This window comes from Lissotriton helveticus, chromosome 2_2 (assembly GCF_964261635.1).
Source record: "Lissotriton helveticus chromosome 2_2, aLisHel1.1, whole genome shotgun sequence".
Taxonomy (NCBI): Eukaryota; Metazoa; Chordata; class Amphibia; order Caudata; family Salamandridae; genus Lissotriton; species Lissotriton helveticus.
Genome location: NC_136060.1, coordinates 230156821 through 230169465, shown reverse-complemented (window position 1 = coordinate 230169465; position 12645 = coordinate 230156821). Strand labels below are relative to the sequence as shown.

General features: G+C 47.2%; 1 long non-coding RNA gene across 2 annotated transcripts in view; it reads right to left on the bottom strand.

Moving 5' to 3' along the window:
- Positions 1–11382, bottom strand: part of LOC144821383 (uncharacterized) — a 140306-nt gene extending 128924 nt beyond the window's left edge. For both annotated transcript variants that reach the window (XR_013608342.1, XR_013608341.1), the window contains exon 1: positions 11257–11382. This is a non-coding gene — a long non-coding RNA (uncharacterized LOC144821383). The remainder of the gene's footprint in view (positions 1–11256) is intronic.
- Between the last annotated feature and the right edge of the window lie 1263 nt (positions 11383–12645).

Genomic DNA, 12645 nt, shown 5'->3' with positions numbered 1-12645 from the left:
CTGTCCAGTGTAGAGGGGCATGAAATGGCAGGCGTAAAAGAGCAGACGACTGCTGTTCGTTCAGAATGGTTGTCCGATGATGGCAGCTGGGGGGGACTCATTCAAGAAATGCCGCAATAATCCCCATTTATCTCCAACGGAAAAGATCCGATCTGGCAATGGTGGAATGGTTAATGCCAAGTATTTGAAAAGGTTTTAAAAATGGTTAAAAATACTTTTCTTAAGGTGTTTTACTGGAGCAGGAGCAAAGCTATTGGTAGAGTTCTTAGAGCCCTGTCTCGCTGCTCATCAACCGCCAGTTTAACCCGTCCGCCTCCACCTCTTTCTTCAATCACCTTTCTCTGCGTTCAGAGGGGGGGGTGGACTGCCCTGGATGAGGGGGTTACTGCTTGTGTAATGGGGCGAATTTGAGTCAAGCAGTGCTAGGTGGCGAGTCAATGCAGGCGAAGGAGTGCGTTTTCTCACCTGAAAACCGCTTGGAGCCTCGGGGGAGCCTAGGGGGAGCCTCTAGGGGCAGCGTCAATCAGAGTCTGGGTCCGGGTGAGCTGGTTTCTGGCTGAGTCCGGGTCCCGGCGAGCTGGGTTCCGCTGATCTGCAAGTGCCACAAGTGCCGGTCCGCAATTGCCGTGAGTGCCATGGTACTGTCGGCCTTTGCCCGCTCTTGTCTCCGAGCGGGTCTCCGTGCAGATGTGGGAGCAGCTCAAAGTGCCGCGCTCCCCCTCCGTGCTCCAAACACCGAGCACCAAACGCCGAACTTGCCAAACTCGCGCCAAACTCGCGCTCCGCCCACTTCCAAATCCAAAGGTGCGCCACTTGAGTGGAAAACGCAGCGCTCCCTGTCAATCCTGCGAGTGTCAGAGTCACCTGAGTATTCATGGATGCACCTTTTTAGAGCTAATGCAATGTGATAAACAAAACTGGACTAGAACTGCAAGAGCCCCTGAGCTCCAGCCTGAAGAGGTGCGGCAGATAGACTTGGGAATACTCAACAGTCTGGAAGGGATAGTGACAATGTATACAGGTTCAACTGTTTGCAACTTAATATTGATAAAAATAATGTCTCTTCCCTGTCCTTCCAATCTACATGTTTTTCCATGGCTCACAAATACATTTTGGTCTAGGAGCAAAGCACAGTACTTTGGAATGTCTGCTGTGTTGCACTGCTATCTCAGGAAAGCAACACCTGCAATCCCATCTCGGCCTGCAACAGAAATCCTTTGATTGTTATAAGCCACATAGGGCCAGATGTAGGAGCCTAAATACCGGTCGGTAACGGCCGATTTCGGCCGTTACCGACCGGTATTTAAGAATCGGCATGTAGGGGTATTTATTTTACAGATTCGGTAAATTTACCGAATCGGTAAATTTACCGAATCTGTAAAATACCGAATCGGTAATTTTACAGATTCGGTAAATCTAAATGTAGGTGGGACTCTTCTGAGTCCCAAAGGGCATATAGAATCAGTATTTTACCACCCAATTCAATTGGGTGGTAAAATACCGAATCCAGGTGTGCATGCACATGTGTGCATGCACACCTATGCCATGTGACAGACAGACGTGCCCTTAGGGCATGTCTGTGTGCCACATGGCACACATGCCTGGCTGTGGGGTGCTAGAGGGTGTCAAAGTGACACCCCCTGCACCCTTGCAAAAATCGGTATTTACCGATTCTGTAATTACAGAATCGGTATTTCCCATTGATTCCTATGGGCTTCAAAGCTCATAGGAATCAATGGGAAATACCGATTCTGTAATTACAGAATCGGTAAATACCGATTTTTACAGAATCGGTATTTCAAATACCGATTTCACCTACATCTCACACCTTCTATTTTACCGATTCATAAATACCGAATCGGTAAAATTCGGTATTTATGAGTCGGTAAAATAGAATTACCTACATCTGGCCCATAGTGCATGGTGCTGTCATGGTATTTGCTACTTTAAGCACAATAACCTGTAGCCTGGCAGCTGAATCTTGGTGAACAGGAAGGCAATTCATACACAGGCCATAGATGGTCTTGGAACCCAAAAGGCGAATTGCGTGTAGGCCAGATACAGTGATCCGATTGATGGGCATCTAGAGGAAGCAGCCCAATGTAGTGTCACACTAAAATATGTTTGGTTATAAATGTATCTATTTAATTGTCAAGTCAAGATTTCCCAAAGATAAATGAGCATGTTCTCTCATTAGGCACTAAGGGCCAGATGTACTAAGGTAAGTGTTTGCAATTACCAAATAGCGAATTTGTTGGATTTTGCTATTTGGTAATCGCAAACAGTAATGTACAAGTGTGTATTTGACACATTTTGTGATATCCCAGTGGGTCACAAAAAGACCTACCTTTGTGACCCATTGGGAATCACAAAAATAACAGGGATGGTGGCCTCCTGGGGTCAGCAGACCACCATGGCTTTTTAATAATATTTTTTTTTAAATGCACCCTTGTTTCCTTAAAGGAAAACGGGATTCATTTCAAAAACAAAAATACAAAGTTTTCTTCTCATTTGTCAAGAATAGGCAATGGTCTGTGGAACCACTTACACAAGTCATCCACTGAGTGTGTGTTAATAAGTAGCTTTGTAGTGGAAGTAGCACCAAAGTTTGTCACATAGTCCATCACTTTACCTTTTGAACCAATAAAATGTTATCTGTCAATCTACATCTGAGTGTTTTGGATGAGTGAGTGGAAATTAGTGCAAACTTCTTCCTGCTTTGGAAAATGAGTGCCTCACTATATTGTGGTGTCTCTTTGAGTGCACTTTTGCTGAGAGTGCAAATCTCAGCGTGTGTCAGAGTGCAAAAATGAATACCTTTTCCAGATTGCGATTGTGTCACTGTAGTTTTGCCACTAGAGCACTCTTACAGCCTGATTCATGAAGCTAAATAGCGCCCGCAATCGCAGTGAAAATGCAATTGCGGGTGCAATTTACGGAATTGGCATTCAAGAACAAAATAGCGAATTCGCTAACACATAATAGCGAATACGCTAACACATAATAGCGATTACGCTATAATAGTCGCAGATTCCCGGTAGTCGAGCATTAGCGATACGGAAATAGCGACCAACCACGGAATCTGCGAAAGAAATAGCGAAACGCAATATATTCTCAATCGGCATTCATGAAAAATCTACAATTGCGAAAAACCCCAAAATCGCAGTTTGCGCGGCGCAAATTAAGGACAACTCAAAGCAGGTGGTAACCATAAAAGCCATGAATAAGTAAAATTTGAAAAACCGTTGGCCAATCACCAACAGGTTCAGGCCTGACCAATCACACATAAGGACATTCAGCAGCAGCATTAGGCGTTCCACAATGCCAGGAATGTACATGGTGGTGAGGCGGCGAAGGCTACAGCGAGCAGCACGGAGGAGACACATGAGGCAGGAAAGGATTTACCGGCAGCGGGTCACCTTGCTGGGCCAAACCAGAGAACAGATATTTGCTAAATACAGGCTGAATGGGCAAATGATCATCTGGCTGATACATGAACTTGACCCCCTCATGCAGCACCCAACAAGGCGAAACAATTCGGTGCCTACACATGTGCAGGTATTGTGTAGACTGCACCTCCTGGCCTCCGGGAGTTTCCAGGGCATAGTAGCGGCTGCTGGGGGGATATCCAGCCCACCATGTCACGCTGCCTCCACACTTTCGTTGACGCCATGCTCACCCAGCTCCACCGTCACATCACATTTCCCACGAGCCAACAGGAATTGGACTTGACAAAACTACAATTTTACAATGTAGCCCATTTTCCCCATGTCCTCGGCTGCATAGACTGTACCCACGTCGCCATCTGCCCACCAGCTGCCACGGAGTATATGTACCGCAACAGAAAGTCCTACCACTCCCTCAACATACAGATGGTCTGCAATGCCAAGACCATCATCACTGACATTGTCGCCCAGTACCCAGGGAGTACCCATGACTCCTTTATCTTCAGGCACAGCGGACTCCACACATGACTGCTCAGGGGAGAGTTTGGGGAAGGACACCTACTTGGTAAGTACACTTTGTCGACAATGTCACATTGCTATGAAGTAACTGCGCTGCACAGGCAATCAACATCTGCTCCTCTCATTCAGGTGACAGTGGCTACGCCCTACGGGAATACCTCCTGACCCCTTACCTCAACCCTGCCACACCTCAGCAACGGCGCTACAATGTTGCGCACATCCGGACAAGGAACTGTATAGAAAGGACATTTGGCCTGCTCAAGAGCAGGTTCCGTATACTGCACAAGACAGGTGGGGCCATGTATTACAGTCCTGCTGTGTGCTGCCGCATTGTGGCTGTCTGTGCAATGCTTCATAACATTGCAACCAAGCGCCGGATACCTGTTGACATCTCAGGCAGTGAATCAGAAGGGGACGACCGGCCACCAGCACATGCACACCATGCACGCGGGGAGAACCCAGCTGAAGGCCACAGACGTCGCAACCACATCACAGAGAACAATTTCTAGCCCACCCTCTTCCCTCACCCCACAAATCACAATTGCATGCAAAATGTAATGATTACCCAACGCTAATGTGTGCTGCAAAATAAATATATTTGTTTCATTCACAAAAAAAAAGGTAATCAGTACAACTATTTACTACTAACAGTATTCCTTCATACTGCAGTGTCAAAGGACAGGGCAGGCTTATAGTCAGCCTGTGCCAGTGATTGTCTGAAAGAGTCAATTGCGCCTCCTGCGCGTTATGCCCAAGCGCCTCTGAGGCTCTTCCTCTTCCGGGGCACCTGTACCTGGCGTTGCCCTGGTGCTGCGCCTAAGTGGCGGGACTAGTGTGGCAGATTGGCTGCTGACGCTGGAAGCCCCCTCACTGCCATCGTCACCCCCTACAGTGGCAGGTAGAGCAGGAGGGTGTAGTGCCGTAACTGCCGTGGTGAGGTGCTCCAGGACCCTGGTGATGTCCTCACAGCACTGTACAAGTTTGTGCTGCTGTGTTAGTGACCGCCGCGACAACTGTGAGGTGGCATTTGCAGCCACATAATTGGACCTGCTGTAGGAGGACAGCCGGCTCATGAGCTGGTGGTGGCGCCGGCTTGCTGCACTGCGCTGCTTGATCATCGCAGCAGTGTTGGCCTCCATGGCTGCAGTCATGCGGCCCATGGCCGCCGTCATGCGGTCCATGCGGTCTCCCACTCCGGCCACATTGCGCCCAATCTTGTGTAGCTGGAGCTGAATGGCACCTTGCTGCTGTGACTGGCGCTGATGGATCCTCAACATGCGTCTTTCGACGCTCAAACAGGCATGTCTCTGTCCATTGCCCCTCCTGCTGATTGCAGCAGTGGTGTGATGGCGAGACCTCCCACGCCTGCTCTGCTGGCCTGTCACAGTGGCTGGCCGCTGTGTTGGCGCTGTCGCAGGCCCAGATGTCGTAGCACCAGCTGCAGGTGGTGTCACAGCAGGCGTTGCTGGTGCGGCAGGGACTGGAGGTACATTTGTGGCGTGCCTGGCTTTGGCTGTGGGTGGTCCGCCAGATGCAGGGGGTACAACGGTGGGGGTCCTGGCTTTGGCTGTGGGTGGTCCGCCAGATGCAGGGGGTACAACGGTGGGGGTCCTGGCTTTGGCTGTGGGTGGTCCGCCAGATGCAGGGGCCACAACGGTGGGGGTCCTGGCTTTTGCTGTGGGTGGTCAGCCAGATGCAGGGGCCACAACGGTGGGGGGCCTGGCTGCTGGTGTTGTTGCAGCGGCAGGGGCTGGTGCCTGGGTTTGCGGTTGGAAATCCTCCTCCTGGGCCTCCTCATCTATTTGCAGCCTTTCGCTGTCGCTGCTTTCTGCGCCACCTGTGAGGGTAAGTGGATACTCATTAGTTGCATGTGACTGTCAGACGTGCTGATGTTACATGCATGCTGGGTGACATTCCCTGGATGGCTGTGGATTTGCGTACTTTGGAACCTGTCTGGCTGCATTGTGGTACTACTACATTGTGGACAAACTACATCTCCCACAATGCTTCAGGGCATTTCCTGATGCGCAACAAAGGCATGACTAAGGGACATTATGTGAGCCTATTTGGTCAGGGACGGTCATAGGGGACAGGGTCGCAGTCGCATGCCACTTACCTTGGGTGTCTTGGGTGGGGCGGGAGGAGTCCAGAAGTGTGACGCCAACGCACGCCTCCCTCTCAAGGGTGTTCTCCACCTGGTCCTCCAAGGGTGTGTTGGGAGGGACTGTAGGTCCGCCACCTCCAGTGCCCGATGACTCTCCAAGGTGCTCCGCCACCCTCTCCTTGGCACGACCTTGGAGGTCATACCAACGTTTCTTGAGCTCCTCCAGTGACCTATCGGCCACACCCACGGAGTTCACACTGGAGGCTATTCCCAGCCAGATCCTCCTTTTGTCTTGCTCCGGGACCTTCCTGGAGTTTATCCCAAAGAGTCTGTCGTGGTTGGCCACCACCCCTTCTATCAAATTTTCGAGCTCCTGCTCAGAAAACTTTAGCTTCCTCTTGCGCCCTGTGCTGTTGCTGGGGCCAGGAACAGGTTCCTCAGACATGGCAGCAGAGTAGTAGCAAATTCGCAATCACAAGAATAGCTGCTGCTTTCCAACTTGCTCCCTCGAGGTCTGCCTCACTGTGGTGAATGGGGTGGGAACTGCCTGCTTCCTGGTTGTGATGTCATCACTGTGCTCGAAAAGCGACTTCCCGTTTTCCCGATCGCGCGTGATTGCGATTCGCATTCCCGACGCGCGTGATTGCGATTCGCATTCCCGACGCGCGTGATTGCGATTCGCATTCCCGACGCAGGTAGCCGGAAATAGCGATTATTCTGCGATTATCGTTAGTCGCTAACGGATTTTGCGCCCGCGTGCGAGTCGCTTTTTTTCCCCGGTAATCTTCATGAATTCAGATTTGCGAGTTCTCAATAGCGGTTCGCATTTTATCGCTATTTGAGACTCGCAAATCCCGTTTTTCATGAATCAGGCTGCAAATCTTCCTGTTTAAAACAGAGTGTATCTCAGTGAGTGAACCATCTGCTGGAAGAGCTGCAAAATATGTCTGAGACAATCTGAGATAATCTTTCCAAAATTATGTAAAACAAACTGAACATATGTGCCCACCATTTCACAATGTTTTAATTTAGTTTTATTGTTTCATCTTTCATTAACTAAAATATAAAACGTGTGGTGTTGATTAATTCTTTCATAATGATGGAATAGTACTGTACTTGAAATTCACAATTTGATGCATCATCAGTCACTGTTGTTCCTGTGTGTACGTTTTGTTAATAATTTTTCATTTATTTTATTTGTTAAAACAACACTTCTACCCTAACAGCAGGGGCTGCTTGATCAGCCTAAGCCCCACCTGCCTTACCCAATAGAGCACCAACAGGGTCGTATTAGGCAGCTCAAACCATGCTGCTGTCATTAGGTGAGGAGGAAGGGGGTAAAGCTGGTCCTTCTCAGGCTGAAAATCGAGTCCTTCAGCAACCATTTCATTGTTGCACATTATTATGTCTCACCAGGAAGGAAGGCATCACAAGCATAGACTGTGTAGTTCAAGCACTGCCTAGTGTGTATTAGGTGTGGAATGCAAGGAAAGTACTCTTTCCCCTTCACAATTATCCCCAACCACCTTTTCAGAATAAATCACCTGAACCTTGCGCTGACAGCGGACGAGCCTGCACCTTCCACTGATGTGCAGTGGCGTAACGAAACTTGACGGGCCCCCCTGCAGAATATATAGAGTGGCCCCCCCCACGGTCCAGACCCAGTCAGGAGCTCTCAAGCCAGGGACCCGCTGCCTGTGCACAGAGCCGACTAGAGCTTGGGCCCCCCACATATATATGTTGATAGGTTTCTGCATTGTCTCCAACCAAAAAGGGTAAAAGGAATTTGTCAGGACTTGGAGCACTGGATATTGTGAATCTGACCAGCAATAAGTCATGGTAGTCCTTTACATCTTAGATAGTGTTTCCTTTCTGCCTGGTCAGTCTATGTGTGTCAAGTACGAATGTCTGGAAATAGGTTACTCAATTTATCGGAATCAACAGTTTGCCTAAATATGTCTGGCTTGACCTTTGTCAGCATAAGAGAAGTTTGGTTTGTGCCTATTGGCAAAATGCAAACGTTTTCCTTTAGTTCTCCCCTTCACTGGATGTCTGAAATGAATACATGTTCATGGTGAGTTCAGCACAACCAAGACAATAACAACCTAAACCACCCAAGGGATCAGCACCCCCAAAAATATAATTTAATATATACCCAGAGCCTCAATTGAATCTACTTTTAAATCACAATATTGGGTTCCACACGTGTACTGACAATGCACAGGTCGCTCTCTAAATAGTAAGAGACCCAACAAAAGAATCAGACACTCTTGATGGTGATCTTTTGATCCCCAAACATTTAATGGGTGCCGATTGGTATAGTCTCAGTGGTGACTAACATTGTTACCAGACCACCCTTACAAAACTCACAGAAGTGTAGTCCCACATAACCTTACCCAGCAGCACCAACTGTGGTCCCGATAACGCCACGGGAACTCTCAAAATCCTTACTAAAAAGAAGCCAAACAAGAGGAAGCATAATACAACAGTATACCCAACACAACCACAAACCATCTACACTGGAAACTGCAAGCTTTAGAATAAAGATAGCTGAAGCCAAATTTGGCAAATTATAAATCGTGAAAACATTCTTTACATGGCATGCCAAAAAAAAAAAATCATTCCGAATACCACTAGGAGCTCTAAATTTGCTCATACCACTCCAGTTCTTATGAAGGTCATCTGGCTAAAGATGAATCAAATAAAAAACATGTTATCAAGATTCAGAAGAGCCTATACTTGCATCCCCATTTCAAAAAATGTCCAAAAAGGTGAAAAAACATACTACTACAACATATGACAAAAATCACGTTAGCAGTCCAAAACACAGGGTAGTCTATATAATGTCATTGAGAAGCAATATGTGGAAAATGCTCTGTACACCGATACAGGGTTTGATTCCCCAACCCTTTTTGCATACATTTAATGTAAATAGCTTTTTTACAAGTGTAAAAATATGTTTCCTATTCAAGTCATTTTTGCACTCATAAAGGGATTCATTCACAGTTTCCTTGTGTGTAAGTGCATAGCTGCCAAGGTTTCAGATTGCTTATGTGTGACATTTTCATAATATTAATGTAATTATGAGTGACATTCAAAGGCTATGAGTGACACTTTCTCGAGAGCAAAATCGAGCAATGAAGACGTGGGAAACATATAAATATCAGAAATAACATCCTTTTGAGCAACAAGAAACCCTAAGAGGATCTTAAAACTGCTGCAAAGCACCACAAATAGAAGGGCACTGTGGGCCCCAACTGTCCCAAACAGGATGTGAGAGGCCCTGATAATCTCAAATGCCTGATAATAAATTACCATAATTACTCAGTCACTACAGTCAGTTGACTTGCGGACTCTGAGCGCTGTCCAGCTCGTCGCAGTACCAGGCAAGCCTCAGGAAAGTGATAGGCTGAGGCAAATAGGCTGTACTTTTTTCAAAAGACTTAAGCATACCTGCTAGCTCTCTAAAATGATTCAAATCAGTTTTACTTTAAGCAATAGGCCTTATCCATTTATTATGAGAAGCTATGAAAAAGTGACTAGGGATATAATCAAGGCCACTGGAATTATGCGTCAGGAGAGGGCCAAATTATGTGGCATAATGTGGCACATTTTGTAATAGTATTACATCATTATCTCATCATCTTAAACTTGGTAACACTGTATGGTCTTTGATTGCATCTCATTAGTACCATTTTAACACCCAAAAATAGCAATATTCAGTTATAATCAGTTTTGCAAAGGGCCTTCCACTGCGCAGCAACGCATGATGCTGCATTTTAGCACTTTTTTAACAGTTTCAGCTGGAAATAAAAAATGTTTTTGTTAAAATCTGCAGATTATGTGGCAAATGCGGCAAATCAATAATTATGCTAAAATCGCTGCAGCTGCACAATCGCATAATTCCAGTGGCCTGGATATAACGTAAAATTTCTATTACACTGCAATAAACCCCGCAGAGAGGTATTTTGTTATTCAGAACCTATCATATTACCACAGTACACTCATATTTGCCTCTAGAGATCGGCTTTTGCAATAAAGGAGGTCTCAAAGAAATGAAGAATGTATTTGGTGTGGTCTTTTAACTATAGCTTTTATAAAAGGGACCTGCAATTAAAGGTCACGTTTTTCTCCATAACAAAAACATGTCACTTAAAAATCCATACATAGAGTCAGTATTTGTTTGTTTTTATTAGTTAACTCCTGCCTGGCAATTTGGCGCGGTGCCGTTCTCCCTTCCTTGGCAGTATCTCCGCTGTGCTGCTGCCCCTGGCCTTCTCCTTTCCCGTGGCGACGCCCTGCTCTTCAGAAATGGAATCGGCGCTTGAAATGAACAGTTACCAGTTTCTGTGGAGGACCAGTTTTTTTTACTTAGTGGTAGGTGCTGGGTGGGTAGAGGCCCGTGCAACTCGTTAAAAATAGCGCGAGGCTGCACACCAGAGCCCCCGGGCAGTGTGCATCTATTATTTAAATTACACTGCTTAACTTGCCCTGTTGGAAAAGCGTGAAGCTACCACAGGGGTTGGAGTTTAAAGTAATACTTTATTTTAGCAGATGTTTGATATTTTTGTGTAAACCGAGTGTCGCCTTTGAGAGAGTAACGCAAATTTCCCTGGGTTGTCAGCAGTATCTGCGCGCAAAGATCGAGCAGCTGCCTGAAATACGGACTACCGAGATATCTATTGCTACAGTGATTTTTCAGGTCCGAGCTTTCGTATGTGCTGCGCTACTGGCTCAACTGAAGGAACTTAAATTAGCTTTTGTGTCTGGTGCGCAAATATTTATTGATTTTCCAGTCACACTTGCAACTAAATAATTTTGAGTGTAAATTTGAATTGAAACTTACAGTTCTAATTAAATGTAAAGGCCGTTGCTTATAACGTTGAGTTAGGAAAATATACCAATACCCTTAAAGTTAAACACAGGCTACATCTGTCTGTGGGGGGGAGCCACTCGGCATGTCGGTTATTTCTGATATTTGTTTCATTACTTGATGTCAATCATAGTTGTTGAAATGTCACTCATAACTACACTGAAATTTTGAAAATGTCACACCTGACAATCTGAAACCTTGGCAGCTATGGGGGTATTCACAAGGTCCTTCCTGATCCATTCGCACATTAGAAACAGAGATACGCTCCTCCAGGCTGTCAAGCACACTGGAGGCCCCACCGATGACGGACTTACTTCGGAGTTCGGACAGTCCTGAGCGTGGGCGGGCGGGCCTGGCTTTGTCTTCGTTCTTCTCTGTCTTTTTGACTATCGCTATGCGCGCCCCTGGTGATGCCACACGCCACACCTTACTCAAACGTGTGAGCTCATTGCGTGCAGCGCCGCCGGCGATTGCGCATGTGTTGTACCCCTGGGGCTGCCTGGCATTGGTCACCACTCACCACTCACCAGATAGTCCTGCCCCCGCCCCCCACGCGCATACGCGGCGGTGGAAAGTGAAAGTCAGGACTCTCAGTCTCTCAGGAGGCGCCGCCATTTCATAGATTCGAGTGGACTGGTGATAATATTAACTGCTCACACAAAAGTGCCTCACTCAGACACTCACACGGGTGACGGGCCCCGGCCGGGCCCCCCCCACCATTTCGGACTTGACTCTCGGGGCCCCGGCTGGGGGCCCTCCGCACCATTTAGAAGACTCGGGCCCCGGCAGGGGCCGGCATCATTTCGAAGACTCCCAGGCGGGGCCCCCGCACCATTTCAAAGACTCGCGGGGCCCCGGCCGGGCCCCCGCACCATTTCAAAGTCTCAAAGACTCCCGCAGGGGCCCCGGCCGGGGCCCGTGCTAGCTGCGCACCATTTTAAAGCCTACAGTGCGTCACAGGTGTATTTATTACGTGAGGAGGGACCCGGCCAGGGCCCCTTGGAGCGCGAGGCCCCCCCGCAATGCGGGGGCTGCGGGGCCTTGTGTTACGCCCCTGCTGATGTGTCACAATTGGCACCACCCATTACCCCACTCTCCACCTAAACACCTGCACAACAAACTAGCCAGGATAATACGATGGAGGCATGCATGCACCACTGCGTTATCTACCAGTCAGGTGGGCATATTATGGCTTGTGGAGAGACGTTCTCTGGAGCTTGTATTGTAATATCTGAAGCCCATTAGCACTCGTACTACTATTTTCTTACTTTGACCCCCAATTTAATATCTACATTTTACTGCCAGTTTTTTAAAGACAACGAAAGGCATTCTTTATTTTGGAATGTCATCGTTTTTGTAATGTTTTAACTTGTATATTTGTATTGTTTTTATTTTAATGGTGCCCATACTCACTCTCCTGCTCTACCAAGTCCAAATGTTTCTTATCTGAGACACCCTAATATCAAGAAAGAGCTGGTCCAGTTCATGTTTGTGTCACATCTGCATCCCGTCAACTCCTAAATCATGCTTCTCTATCTGTGTTGGGCCCTTTTTTGCTCCACTTCCCGTTTTTCTCTTTTGTACCTGCACATTTTGAAAATTATTTGTCACATTTTTAAATGTGTTGGAAAGTAATGCAAAAGTCCACGACAGGTATAGATCTAAATATATCACCAGCATACATCAGAATGTACATATGCAGT